Below are 14,971 nucleotides of genomic sequence, written 5' to 3' on the forward strand. Positions count from 1 at the left end.
GGCAAGTGACATCTTCACTTGGTTATCATGCAGATTTGTGTATATAAAATTCACCATATGTGCATATGCCTTTTTCTCATCTTTCTGAAGTATCTCATGAGAAACATCGTTGCACTGAGAAAAATGCTCCCCCCATCACAGACCAACTCTATCTTCAAATCCAGGTATTCAAATCACAATCACCAATAGATGTCATGGATCTCAAGAGGAGCAAGAGGAAGGTTGATTAATATGTCTTTGTCAATCCAAGGGCACATAGATGGTTCGGCCAATTAGGTGGCGGGCTCTTGATATCAGCTTAGGTCACTATCTCATGGTTCATGAGATCAAGCCCCACATTGGGCTCTATGCTGACAGTATAGAGCCTGTTTGGGATTCTCTCTCTCTCTCTCTCTCTGCCTGCCCATGCCACTCACATGAGGTCACACATGCACTCTCTCTCATTCTCTCTCAAAATAAACTTTAAAAATTTTAAAAAAAATCTTTGTCAATCCAATCAGGCCACTGGCAAAATAATTAGAAGTCTTTGTCAATCCAGTAAGATTACTGACAAAATTTCTTAGAGAACAATGACTCCTCCTTCATTTTTACACGCAAGAATAAAATATAATCCTCTCAATTCAAAGCTAATGGCACTAATAATGTGTGTTCAATGAGATGGATACATTATATATGAGATACAATCTTCCATTTGTATCTGTGCTATACATACATTATATATATTAAATACTCCCCTACTGATAAATTATAGGAAGAAGGAAAATAAGACTTCATGACAAACATTTAGGATCTTCCTAATATGAGAAGAAGAATCAATAAAACATGAATTTTATGACATTTTCTTGCTAGTCAGGCCAGAGTTCCTTCCTGGAAGGAAACATACAAAACTCATTCATATAAGAGAATACAAGAGATCCATGTAACCTGACTTTCTAAAATTTAGGTGCCTGTATTTATTGTGTTTGTCTTTCATTTCTAAAGATATTTTACAATTTGGTATATTATAAAAGTAACTCTCAGAGCAGTGGATAAAAGTGACGTAAATAGTGTTTAACTCCCTAGAAAATATATGCAGTATTTTGCATTACATGACTTAAGAGTCAGAAAATGTTTTGTTGTGGTGGTTTTTATTATTTTTTTCTGTTAAGGGCCAAATAGTAAATATTTTTGGTTTTGCAGGTTTCTATCACTATTCAGTTCTGCCGTTACAGTGTGAAAGCAGCTGTAGACAGCATGAATAATTGATTTGGCTGGATTTGGCTCATTGTGAACCATGTTTGGCTCATGGGGTACAGTTTTCTAACCCCTTCCTTGGACCATAAAAATTTCAAGAAATATCAAAGATTTAAATGTAAAGTAATAAAACCATAAAATTATTGAAAAGTAAACTATACAGAAAAATCTTCTAATCTGGATGTCAAAATGTATTTTTCAATATTATCCCAAACCCAGAATTTAAAAAGAGTAATAAACTTGACCACATAAAATTAAAGAAAAACAATAAACATGGCAAAACCCGAAAAAAGATGACAAGTAATGGACCATAGAAAAACATATTTGCAACTCATGTCAGACAATAGACTAATATCTTACTATATAAAAATTCTTCCTCTAAAAAACAAAAAGGGCAAAAGATGAGGAGACAGCACACACAGAATATAAATATAAATGAATCGTAAACGTATACCTCATATGCTCAGTATCATTCATATTAAGAAAGTTTGAAGTTAAAATGGTCAAGAGTTACCATTTTTCAGGTCTATGATTGGCAAAGATCAAGACATTTGATAAAACATTATGTTCAGGGGAATGTGTAGAAATAGGACCACTGAAACATTGCTGGAGTTGATGGATACCAATCTATTTTCTATGGAGGGCAATCAATGTTGTACTTAATTTTACATGACAAGGTTTCAAAATAATGAAAAGTTGACTTTTCCATTGATATTTTAAAGTTTGTTTTGATTGAAGTTTAACATTTATTGAGTAAAAATCTAATGAAGCCTTAAAAGTCTTTACACTGATTAGTGCATCAAGCATCTGCAAGCAATGAAACTATCCTCATTTTAGTTCTTCAAAAGTCATTACAGTTTCATGCAGATAAAGATTTTTAAAGTATCATAAAACTCATTATTTGGACGTCTTCCAGCCTGGATTGTAAATGACAGCTTTGCAGAACTCTTTGACATCACCTAAAGACATCACCTGTTTCATGTAGTTGTCAGTTAATTCATAAAGAATTTCTAATTTTCAAAGTATGTTTGATTATGAAATGCTCTGGTGACATGTTTCTATATTTGAATTTCATGGCCCTTCAACTTTTTTTCAATAATTCTTAATTTTTGATAACCCTGCTGTGACTCACTACCTATAAAAAGTCCCCTTAACCACTTTTACCTCAGAGTGATCATCCAGCCTTGGGTGGTGTTCCTCAGGAGTATTGGTACACTTAACCTTTACCTACTACCTTCATATTGTTGGAGGAATCATGAAGTGAAGAAAATTACCTTCAGAATCTTTAGATACTGAAGACTGGAGAAGGCTGGAGCTAAAAATAAGGGTTCTTGATTTTCGTATAAAAAAACGTGGGATCGTATCAGGCAATCAAGCCTCCACAGGAAGTGTTTAGCACTGAAACGATCAGATAAGATACATGACTCAGAAACAACTCAGGTGTGTGGAAGCTGGATTTAATGACAGAAATCACAGGTAGAACATTCAATTGGATGGCTGTTATACTAGCCCATGTAAAAGGAAGGAAGATGATGATTGAAAACAGAAACTGACAATCGGGAAATTGTTAAATTAACTTTTAAGTCCATGTGTGTGTTTTGGAAGGAGTATTTCCTTATGTGGGGTTTCATTTTGCCCACTCACTCTAATACCTGTGATAAAACGGCATACTTACTGCTGCTAGGTAACTGTATTCGCTTTCTGGAGAAGAGATTTAAGAAAAGACACATTCTCCATTCAGTTTGAATAACATAGCTGCCATCTGCTTGGCATCAAGGCCCTTTTCTAGGATTAAGAAAAAGCGTTACTGGCACATGCTTCTCTACAGATAGCACCACATTCCCGTTAATTCATAAGTTACCTCATATTTCAGATAGGTTTTGAAACCTTATCATTTATTCTTTCCCTACGAAAATCAGAGTTTTCACCTAGTCTTTTAACCAAGGTATTGTTTCCCATGGCACAAATACCACTTGAAGCACATGGGAGCATTGTGCAGCCTTGGAGAATAAAGTTTTCAGCAAATAATGAAACAAAACCTTTCATCTGGATGAGAAGTGCTGCATGAATGCAGCCATTTAATTGGATAGCACGTTGCTGGAATTTTTCACTTCATTTAAAAGAACAGACACCAGCTACCAGTCCACTGGTAAAAATTTTTTCCACTTAAAATTTAAGTCCACTTAAAATTTTTTTCCAAGTCTAAAATGTCCAGATTTACAAGACAATGGATATGTCATCTCTGGAGATGCTGTATGCTTGGTGGGATTAATGCAGACATAATTCAAGCACTAGTTAGCATATTGACATTGATGATTTATACATTTCTATGATTCTTCGTCCTGATTATCATATTCAGTCTGATCAAACAGAGCTATCGCCACAGAGAAGTTACAGGTCAGGACTCTGGGCTAGGCTCCCAGGCTTGTATCTAACTTCATCACTTAGGATTTCATTAACTGCGGATAAATTATTTAGTCTCTCAATACCTCAGTTTTCCCATATGTAAATTGTAGATGACAATATTAGTTACTTCATATGGTGTTTTGTGAGTATTCAGTAAGTAAATACATGTAAAGCGCTCAAATATGTCATAGCACATAGTAAGTGTTTAGTAAATGTAGTAATTATTGTTTTTAGTTCTTCCAAATGGGGACAGAATTGGCTCAGGCCATTAGACAGATTGCTGACTTTTGAGATGAATCTAAATTGCTTTAAGAAAAATGCCAGTCTCTGAAAATTTCTAATTCAGATCGCCTAAGAAGTTGATCTTATTAGGACATCTTGGTTAAAACTTCCCTCTAGGAATAGTACAGACAGGTTTATAAGGTAAGGACCACCTTGGGAGAAAAAGCAGCTGCTTCAGGAACAATGACGTCCACACCCTCTAAGGTATTTTTCATTCTACTTGACAAAAGCTTTTTGTTCTTATTTTGTTACGTGAACCCTAAAGAAAGAATTTTCCCTGTGTTATAACTGTACTCAGCTGGTCATGCCACCAGCTCAAACCAAAGGGGGATTCTGACTGCTCAGGAAAGCACAGAAGACATGTCACAAAGACTGAAACTAATAGGATTAAATAGGGAGAGCAGAAACCAAATTATATTTTGGCCCTTTCCCTCACATAATTCACTGTAATAAGAAGCTCATTCGTCTCTTGAAAAACTTCCACAAATCTTGCCCTTCTCATTTGGTCAGAAGGGAAAAGAAACTTCTATTTCAATACCTTTTTTGTAGGTCAAACGGCACCATAAAGAATAGAAGGAAGTTTAGGAAATAATTTAATAACGAACAGAAAAAGTGCTCTCTGCACAGAGCATCTATAGGAATCCCCAGAGGTCACTCAAGGGACCACAGTTGCCTGACATATATTTTTTCTTTAGAAGATTTCTCATTTCCCAATAAGAATATTGGTATTCATTATTCCATGAACTTTGCTACTGTTCTGTCTTTATGTAACTTCAAGTACATTCCTTTTGTGAGTTCATGAGTTTTACAGTTAACTTTGAATAGCCATGCTAGTTGAGAGAGAAGAGAATATGGAAAATGAGTATCTTCAAATCTCATTGCAGATACTGAAGTCTTCTTCCACCATGAGCAAGTGCTGCAGCTAGTTCATTTGATAACTTTTTGGGAATTAAAAATGGAACCTCTCCAGGTATAGCCCTGCACAAAGACAAATGGCAGAGCAAACAGAATTAACACTTGACTCTTGGGTGACCTTGTGCAGTGCACGATCTATGCAACCCCATGCGGCATCTTGAACTTTGAAGAAAATAAAATTTCACTTGACAGTTCTATTTTGTAAATTGACAGTAAGGTCAAACATTGTGCTGGTAGGAAACTAATCAGCATTTTAATTTAATCAATTAAATTATTCATATATAAATTAATTGAACATCTAGTATTCATAATCCTAGCTAGCGTCTTTTCATAATTATAACTGTTTTATACATTAAATATTTATCATACTTATTTATACTTTCTACCAAGTACATATATTTGTTTTATTTTCCTTAACATTATCCATAAATATGTGCATACCTCATTTTATTGTGGTTTGCTTTCTTGTAGTTTTCAGATATTATATTTTTTGCAAATTGAACTTTTGTGTCAACCCTACCTTAAGCAAGTCTATCAGCACCATTTTCCAACATTTGCTCACTTCATGTCTATATGTCACATTTTGGTATTTTCTGCAATATTTCAGACTTCTTCATTATTATATTTGTAATGGTAATCTGTGATCAGTGATTATGAGTCACTTAAAGCTCAGAGGATGATTAGCATTTTCAGCATAAAATGTTTTTTTAATTATGTACATATTTTAGACATATGCTATTGAGCACTTAATGGACTACAGGTTAGTGTAAACATAATTTTTATATGCTCTGGAAAACTAAAACATTAATTTGACTCACTTTGTTGTGATATTCACTTTATTGCAGTGGTCTGGAACAAAACCTGTAATAACTGCCAGGTATGTCTGTATGTCTATTTCATATAAACTTTTTAATTATCCATTTGATTAATTAATAACATTTCATTTTAGGTAATTTTGGTATTTTTTTATTTTATTCTTTCTTAGTTTTTATCATCTCATTTCTCAATAATCACCTTTTACGCTGTGATAAATTGTTGGTATTTCAGTACAATTATCAAGATTTCTGTCTCTGAAATATTACGTGTTATTCGGTCTGAAAATTTTTTCCTCATTTTGTCCCTTTGATCCCCATATTTTTCTAGCTAATCCTAATCAGCCACCATGGCTTAGCTTATAGGTTATTTCTTATGGTAGATACTGTCAATTACCCACTCGCCAAATCCTACTTGATCTTAGTTAAGGGTGGAAGTTCCCTGGTCTCAGAACGGATATGGCTTCTCCACCAGTACCAGACTATGAATCATTATGAAATTAATTATGGAAATCCCATTCTCTTACATCAGAGCCTCACTTTATGACCTTCTCACTAATGAGGCCTATGACATCATTTTGGCAAATTCTCTAGTCTATACTCCTGATGAAAAGGCAGAACTTCTTGAGGAGGAAACCTATGGGTCTACTCCATTGCTTTTTCCTTGAATGTGATGGCATTGACCTGTAGGAAACATCCTTACCCAGGATTGAAAGGCCAGCATGCTCAAGATGGCAGAGCAGGAGAAAGAGAATGACACATGTGGTGATATCACTGGGTCCTTGATGATAAAATTGAGCTTTTGTTCCAAATCTAGTATTGCTTGGCTCTTATTTTGTGATTAAATTATTGTTGATCTAATAACTATTTTTATTTGTAAGCCACTACTAATAAGATATTTAGTTATTTATAGTCAACTCTAGTTTGATCTCTTCATTTGTATAAACTACTCTGGACTCAGGTCTGGGCTCAGTGCCACTACTATGTGACTCAATGGCAAAGTGTTCATCCCTTATCAAGGAACTTATCATAGAACATCCCTGATCAAGGAAGTTATCATAAAGCATCTCTTTTTTCAATTTTTTAAAATTTTTATAAGCTTTTTTATTTGTTTTGAGAGACCGAGAGAGTGAGCAGTGGAGGGGCAGAGAGAGTGGGAGACAGAAAATCCCAAGCAGGCTCTGCACTGTCAGCACAGAGCCTGATTCGGGGCTCAAACTCACAAACTGTGAGATCATGTCCTGAGCCAAAACCAAGAGTCAGACACTTAACCAACAGAGCCACCCAGGTGCCCCATCATAGAACATCTCTTATCAAGGAAGTTATCATAGAATATTAAAATTTTCTATCCATCTAAATGAATAAACTACTATTCCATATATTATTGTTACACAATAGGGTAGTATGTCTATCTTTTTCAATATTTTATCTTTGGTATCTAACCCAGTGGCCAGGCCATAATAAATACCATATAAAATGTTGATGAGAGAAAGAGTTGAACTATTCAGTTATTTTTGTCATTATTTTATTATTGTATTTTATTTTATAACTATGGTTATATACCACTACCCTAGGACAAATTTTTAACATTAACATTACTGTATAAAAGGTTATGTATATTTTTTGTGCATTTTTATTAGAGGAATGTTATTTTGATAAGATTTGCTACACAGAGTTAGACAAAACTCAAGATTAAGGGTACAGTCCTCCAGACTGCCAAGTCTACCCAAGAATTTAGACATCATTCACAAGTTTAGGGGTTTCAAGCATGAATTCAGATCAGCTGGCTAAAAACGTGGGGGTTCCTATGACCATCCTCACATTTAATAATTTCCCTCACAGTACTCGGGAAAGCACTATCTTACTCTTAGTTTTATTATAGGAAAAAGACATGATGTAGAAACACCCATGAGGCACAGTGTAAGACTGGGAAGAGGGTTTCAAATAAAGTTTCTGTATCCCAAGGGTATGTTACCTTCCTGGCACTGAAGTGTAACAATATGTGCATGAAATTCTGCCAAACTAGGATGCTCACTCCAGCTTTGCTGTCCCAAGATTTTATGGAGGCTTCATTAGGTTGACAAGAATGATTTACTGCCTGCATATTGAATTCAGTCTCTAGTCCCAGCCCTGGAAATCTGACTGATTTCACATAGCCTAACTCTGATCACAGGGTTGGTACTTCTGGATCTTGGTCAGCCCCTACAGTGGGGTCATCTCTTTAGCAAAATAATCAGTTGGGGTCTGAGGAGCTTAGCCTACTACCAATTATCTTGTTAGCATAAACTATCAGCTGTGGCCCCAGAGGTCCACTATGAATAACAAAGACATTCCATTCTCTGGGGAATTCCATGGGTTTAGAAATTACCTCCCAGGAGCCAGAACTAAGGATAAACCTCTCTGGGTAAAGTTCTTTCTTCACTACATATCTGCCTAAAAATTCTTTTCTCTCTCTCTCTCTCTCTCTCTCTCTCTCTCTTCCTTCCTTCTTTCCTTCCTTCCTTCCTTCCTTCCTTCCTTCCTTCCTTCCTTCCTTCTGTCTGTCTTTTCTTTCTGTCTTCTTTCTTTCTCTTTCTTTCTTTCTTTCTTTCTTTCTTTCTTTCTTTCTTTTTTTCTTTCTTTCTTTTTTTCTAATGGATGCTGGACCTGTGTAAGTTAAAATTTCTCATTCTAATAGTGATAGAGAAACACTGAAGACTTGTCAAAAACATCATTCAAAAAAGAGCAGAAACAAAAGAAACAGGAAATTTAGATAACCCACAAGTTGAATCCAAGCTGGTAACCATTGCTTTCTGTCTGATGACATGTTCAATGAATAGACGTCCTGTCCATGCCCAACAACATTACACATACTTGTGGATGAGAAAACAGCTTACTAATGCTGCAAGAAGAAATGTATTCCCTTTGTGACTGAGAGGTCATAATGCAGGAAGTTTCTTGGCTTCACAGCTTGACTTCACAGCTTGACTCAGAGCACAGAGTTTGGGTCCAGAAGTATGAGTGTCTCTTTCCAGCTGGCTTAAAGTTTGTAAGTGCATCAGCTTGCTGTGGGCTGATCCAACCATGCTAATGCCTTGCCATTGGGACAATAAACCAGGACATTAGAATCTGGGTACCCTGAGATGATATTGAGAGAAAGGTCAGCCATCTGGCTGCTTCACCAGGTCTTACTAGTTTTAATTGACCCTTTTTTCTGTCCTATCTGTTTTTCTATTCATAAGCCCACAAGTGACATTTCAACTGGTATAATGTGAACTAAATGTCTGAGAACTCACTGTCCCAAGAGCTGAAGTGGGGATTGACAAAGGCTTAGTTCTTTCAGAGGCATATTTTGTTTCTCATTAACACATTTATTTTATAGTCAATATTCTTCGCATGCCTGAATAATACAGAAAACAGATTTTATTTCATCTAAAAGATTAATAGGGATGGTATGAAAAAAATGGTAAAGATCTTGGGCTTGTCAGAAGAACTAGTTCTAAATATTTCTCTGAATATCTTTTTTTAAAATTTTTATTTATTTTTGAGAGAGAGAGAGAGAGAGAGATCACGTGCGAGAGCAAGTGGGGGAGGGGCAGAGAGCTGGAGACACAGAATTCAAAGCAGGCTCCAGGCTCTGAGCTGTCATCACAGAGCCCAAGGCGGTGCTCAAATTCACAAACCATGAGATCATGACCTGAGCTGAATTTGGATACTTAACTGACTGAGCCAGTCTGAATATCTTTAATTCCCAGATTTATCAGTTATAAAACAGTAACAAGAAAAGGCTATATCTCAAAAGATCGTTATAAGAATTGTTAGACAGTACAGATAAATTGTTTAGGTACGCACCTATTTGACTCATAGTAAATGCAGAATAAATAATAGTGCTATTTTATGGGCATCACATTTTTACTGGGTAATGTTCAGATACGGGAAGAACATGATAACCTTTACTCAGTTTTTTTTTTCCTTTTACATAGAACAGGAGAACCTCACCAACTGGTAGTCAAATGAAGCCCACAGATCTTCAGTCAACTTCTAAACTGTAAATCCACCTGTGTTGGTGAAAGTAGGGAGGTCATCATATTAAACAAAGAAATCGAGGAGAAAAGCGACTTGTTAACACCACTTTACTTCCCTCATTACCAAACCAAAGAACAGATACACTCTAAAGAGTAATATAGACTACCAGTATCTCAACCATTGCTGTAATCCTTATGTAATAACTGCATTAAAGCACATTATCTCCTTTACAACGTGCAGTGATAAACTGTTAATCAATTATCTTGGTTCTTATATACTTAGACCCTTTGAGGCAATTTGTTTTTACTGGAATGGTTAGCAGTTTGTCTTTTATCCCATACAAGTGTGTGTATGCGGTGCCCAGGTGGCATAGTCAGTTAAGTTTCCAACTCTTGATTTTGACTGTGGTCATGATCTTATAGTTTCTGAGATCAATAAATAAATAAATAAACATTTTGCCCAGGTGGCATAGTCAGTTAAGTTTCCAACTCTTGATTTTGGCTGTGGTCATGATCTTATAGTTTCTGAGATCAATAAATAAATAAATAAATAAACATTTAAAAAGAAAACAAACAAGTGTGTGAATTTCCCTACATTTTGCCATAGCAATTTCACAGAGATAGGTATCTAAAATTGCCAACAGTGCCACAACTGATGCATTACACTGATGGCAGGATGAGTGAGCATGGCTGAGAATGGAACGAGTGGAAAGCATAGGCTTTCAGCTTGTGTAATCATGTAAAGGGCTGTAGATGAACTCGTGGACCACTAGCTTAAATAAAATCATTGTTGGGACAATCAACATTGAAGTCCTTAGATATCAGTGAATGGGGTTATTTGGAGTCATTTCCAAGGTCAGAGATAATCTTAGGCCATTCCACCAAGCAATAGGTTTAATAAAAAATGACTACCTCGACTACTTGGAAAGGATCATATTTTGGTATATTCTCACCGATAGCAATAAAAAATAGAATCTGTCAGAAACTTGATGCAGAGATTATTCAGTGACCAGAAGGTTTAAGAAGAGTTAACCTTTCTTCTTGGTCCTTATTCATTAGTTAATAAGGTCCATAGCTAATATGAATTTATTTGGGCACTTCCCAAAGTGGAACAACTCAACATAGTGTTGGTTTTCTGGAATAAAGCACTGCCACAATCTATTCCGCTGTATCTTTTAAAAGGAAAGTAATGACCTCTCCTTGGTCTCTGATAAGGTATGAGAGTCTGACTATGTCACTGTAGAAACTTAGACTCAGAGCTCGAAATTGAAGCCAATCACCTATTTGTTCTAACACCCTTTCATGTGCATATTGTTTATGCCTTTGTCTTTTGCCCTACAATTACAAAGTTGCGTATAGTGACCAAGGTCATATGTATCACATAGTCTAAAATATTTACTATCTTGCCCATCATAGAAATGTTTGCCAAGTCCTTGTCTGAATGAAGCAAACCCCTCATTACAAGTTCTGAGAAGGATCCATAGAGACTATTTTGTCTATCAGAAAGACTACCAAAATGAGAATACATAGAAGAGATGGAGTTTATGCACAGTTCAGGCACCATGGGAAGCTGTGAAGGAAATACCTTTTTCACCATAGGTTGAAAACCATAGGTTTTCAATTTTTGTTTGTTTCTTTAATATTTGCTTATTTTGAGACAGAGCAGGAGAGGGACGGAGAGAGAGTGGAGAGAATCCCAAGCAGGCTCCACACTGCCCACACAGAGCCCAATACAGGGCTTGCAAATTGTGAGATCATGACCTGAGCCAAACTCAAGAGCCAGATGCTTAACTGACCGAACCACCCAGGCACCCTTCAGTTCTTGTTTTGAATGTCCTATGCTACTTGTTTTTTGTTTTTCTTTTTGATGGAACAATGATCTTTCTACAGCCAATGCTCTGTACTTATCAAAATATTTATATTAATTAACATGTGTAAATATTTTAGTAATGGGATTATTGCATATTTATCTTGTAAAATCAATTCATAACACATATGGACTAGGTCTAACTATTACCAAAAAAAGACTTGCATAATTAAGTGAAACTGTAGTTTTAAGAGCTATAGAAGCTTTTGCTAAAAATTGAATAATGAAGGGAATTAAAAATAAGAGCCTGGGAAATGCAGAGTTCTTTGTGAAAAAGTAAATTAACACTATAATATATTTAATTACCAAGTATCTCAAGCATTAATAAAAAGATAGAGAATAGTCCAGCAATGCTTATATACACTTGTACATCATTTTCTTTAGGTCTATTTTTTAATAAAATAAAATATTCCAATTACAGATGAATTCCCATGCATGATTTTTTACTTTCACAATACATGAACATATTTGCTAATTATGTACAGTATTGTTTTCAAGTTTTAGTTTTATGTAAATGGTATTATGCTTTATGTATCCTTTAAAAATGTCCTAAATGCAATTTGATGAAATCCATTCACATTGATAGATACAGTTTATTCATTTTATCTGTTGTGCGGTCTATTGTCATATGGCTAATATTAATAATAACAGATCAAAATTACTATATGCTATGTCTCTTACTCTACTCTGAAGTCTATTTATATAAAACATCCTACAAAAAATAAGAAGCTGGCACAATTTTTACCTCCATTTTACAAATGAAGAAACTGAAGCATAGAGCTACATTTTGCCCAAAGTTGATAGAGCTGGACTTCACACACTGGCAGTGTGACTCAAAAAAAAAAAAAAAAAAAAAAAAAAATCATTCTAAATCACTATGCCAAAACTGCCTGGCTTAAGCACAATTTAAATATTTGTTCTGCTTTTAGTGGGAATTTTGGTTGATTATGATATTTGCTATTATAGACAATGCTATAATAAACATGTTGGAGCTGGTCTTCTTATGCTACTGTGAAAATTTCTCTATGTATATATAAGAAAATGTATTTGGTATCTGTAGACTTAAATATTTTTCACCAAATCAGATAAATTTAAAGGGATATCTGGCTTTGCAAATAGTTATTCCTTTAAATACTAGTATGTTTCAGCCATTCTTCTTATGTTTATTGATAATTCATATTTATGCTTCTAAGAATTCTTTGGTCTCTTCATTTGCACATGTTCCTATTTCTTTTTCTATTTATTTGTTTTTTTTAGTAATCTGTACACCCAACGTGGGGCTCAAACTCACAACCTCAAGATCAAGAATCATATGCTCTTCTGAGTGGGCCAGCCAGGCACCTCTCCTATTACTTTTTCTTAAACTTTGGAAATTGTGGGGCTTTAAAAATACACTATAAATAGTTTTTAGCTTGTCAAATTTATAAATGGTTTCTCTGTTATTGCTTTTTGTTTTATTGTATGTTTAGTTCAACAGAAGTTTGTAATTTCAGTGTAGTCAAATTTATCTACTTTTTATGGCTATGTTGTTTTTCTCATGTAAAAAAAATAGTTCTTCCTTCCAATCATAAGATATTATTTTGTATTTTCTTCAAAAACTTCAAACTGATATTTTCCATATTAGATTTTCATCCTCCTGTATTTGATTTTTTCCATTTTATTGAAAAATAACTGACACGCATCGCTGTATAGGTTTAAGCATTATGGTTTGAATTATATTATTGTGAAATGATTATAACAGTTCAGTTAACGTTCATCTCATCTAGTTACAATGAAGAAAGGAAAAAATGCCCTTGTAATCTTAGGCTTTACTCTCTTACAACTTCTCTATGTATCATACAGCAGTGTTATCTATAGTCATCATCTTGTACATTCATCCCTATGCTTATTTGTTATATAACTGGAAGAATGTTGCTTTTGATCACCTTTTTCAAGTTCTCCCTCCCATCACCCCATTGCCTTCTGCTAACTTGGGGTTCAGTTTGTTATTCTTTCTCTAGTTCCTTAAGACATAAAGTGAGGTTGTTTATTTGGTATCTTTCTTGCTTCTTGATGTAGATATTCATTGCTATGAATTTCTCTCTTAAAACTGCTTTCACTGTAGCCCATAAGGTCTGGTATGTTGTGTTTCCATTTTTGTTTGTCTCAATTTTTTCTTAATTTCCCCTGTAATTTCTTCTTTGATCTATTGGTTATTCAGGGAAATGTTTATCTTCCATGTGTTCATGAATTTTTTAGTTTTCTTCTTTTATTGATTTCTAGACTTATGCCATTGTTGTCAGAGAAGATGCTTGGTATAATTTCAATTTTGAATTTGCTATGACATGTCTTATGGCCTAACATATGATCTATCGTAGAAAATGTTCCATGGGCACTTGAGAAGAACACATATTCTGCTGTTGCTGGCTTGAATGCTCTGGATATGTCTGTTAGGTCCTTTGGTCTACAGTGTTGTTCAAATCCACAGTTTCCTTATTGTTTAACTGACTGGTTATGGTCTATCCATTGTTGAGACTGAGGTACTAAAGTTCCCAATTCTCATTGTATTTTTTTATTTCTCCTTTTAACTTTGTTAACTTTGCTTTAAATATTTAGGTGCTCCAGTGTTGGGAACATAGATATTGACAATTATTATAGCTTCTTGTTATTGACCCTCCTATCATTATACCTTGGTTTTCTTTGCCTCTTTTTTCCATTTTAGTTTAAAGTACATTTTGTCTGGGGCGCCTGGGTGGCTCAGTTGGTTAAACATCTGACTTTGGCTCAGGTCATGATCTCACAGTTCATGAGTTCAAGCCTCACATCAGGCTCTGTGTTGACAGCTCAGAGCCTGGAGCCTGCTTCAGATTCTGTGTCTCTCTCACTCTCTGCCCCTCCCCGGCTCACACTCTGTCTCTCTGTCTCTCAAAAATGAATAAATGTTAAAAAAATTTTTTTAGTATATTTTGTCTGATATAAACTTACCACAGATTCCCCTGCAATGTCTGTGGTGCAAGATCCAGTAGAAACTCCCACAAAGTGACCCACATGCTTGGGAAGGCTAGCTGTTCCCCCTGGGTTGTCATTTCCCACCAGAGGAACTAAAGACTCCTTTGAGTTCACTGCATGGTCTGCATAGGCTGGCGAAAGGGCAATGTGGTCAAAGTGTAGCCTCTTCTCCTTCCCTTCTAGTGCAATCCGTCTTGTCTCTGAGGTGTGGGGGATGCTTCAGCCTCACCCCTCTGATTTAGGATTGTTTCGGCAGTGTCTTGTTCCTCAGTAGATATTAACTCTTCTTGTGAGAGAGATCAAAGTCAGAACAGCCCAGATGTAGCCATCTTGGTGATGTCACTTGTATTTGATTTTTAAGTATGGCATAGAATATGGCTCCATTTCCTTCCTAAAACTATATGCAATGAAATCACTTATCTGGTAACACTAAATGATGAAACCATCCTTTACACATTTATTTA

General features: G+C 35.3%; 1 long non-coding RNA gene across 1 annotated transcript in view; it reads right to left on the minus strand.

Annotated features, from left to right (window-relative positions):
• Window positions 1–8,537, minus strand: part of LOC123596746 — a 76,725-nt gene extending 68,188 nt beyond the window's left edge. The window contains exon 1 of the long non-coding RNA XR_006711846.1: window positions 8,410–8,537. This is a non-coding gene — a long non-coding RNA (uncharacterized LOC123596746). The remainder of the gene's footprint in view (window positions 1–8,409) is intronic.
• Window positions 8,538–14,971: the final 6,434 nt, after the last annotated feature.

This window comes from Leopardus geoffroyi, chromosome C1 (genome assembly GCF_018350155.1).
Source record: "Leopardus geoffroyi isolate Oge1 chromosome C1, O.geoffroyi_Oge1_pat1.0, whole genome shotgun sequence".
NCBI lineage: Eukaryota > Metazoa > Chordata > Mammalia > Carnivora > Felidae > Leopardus > Leopardus geoffroyi.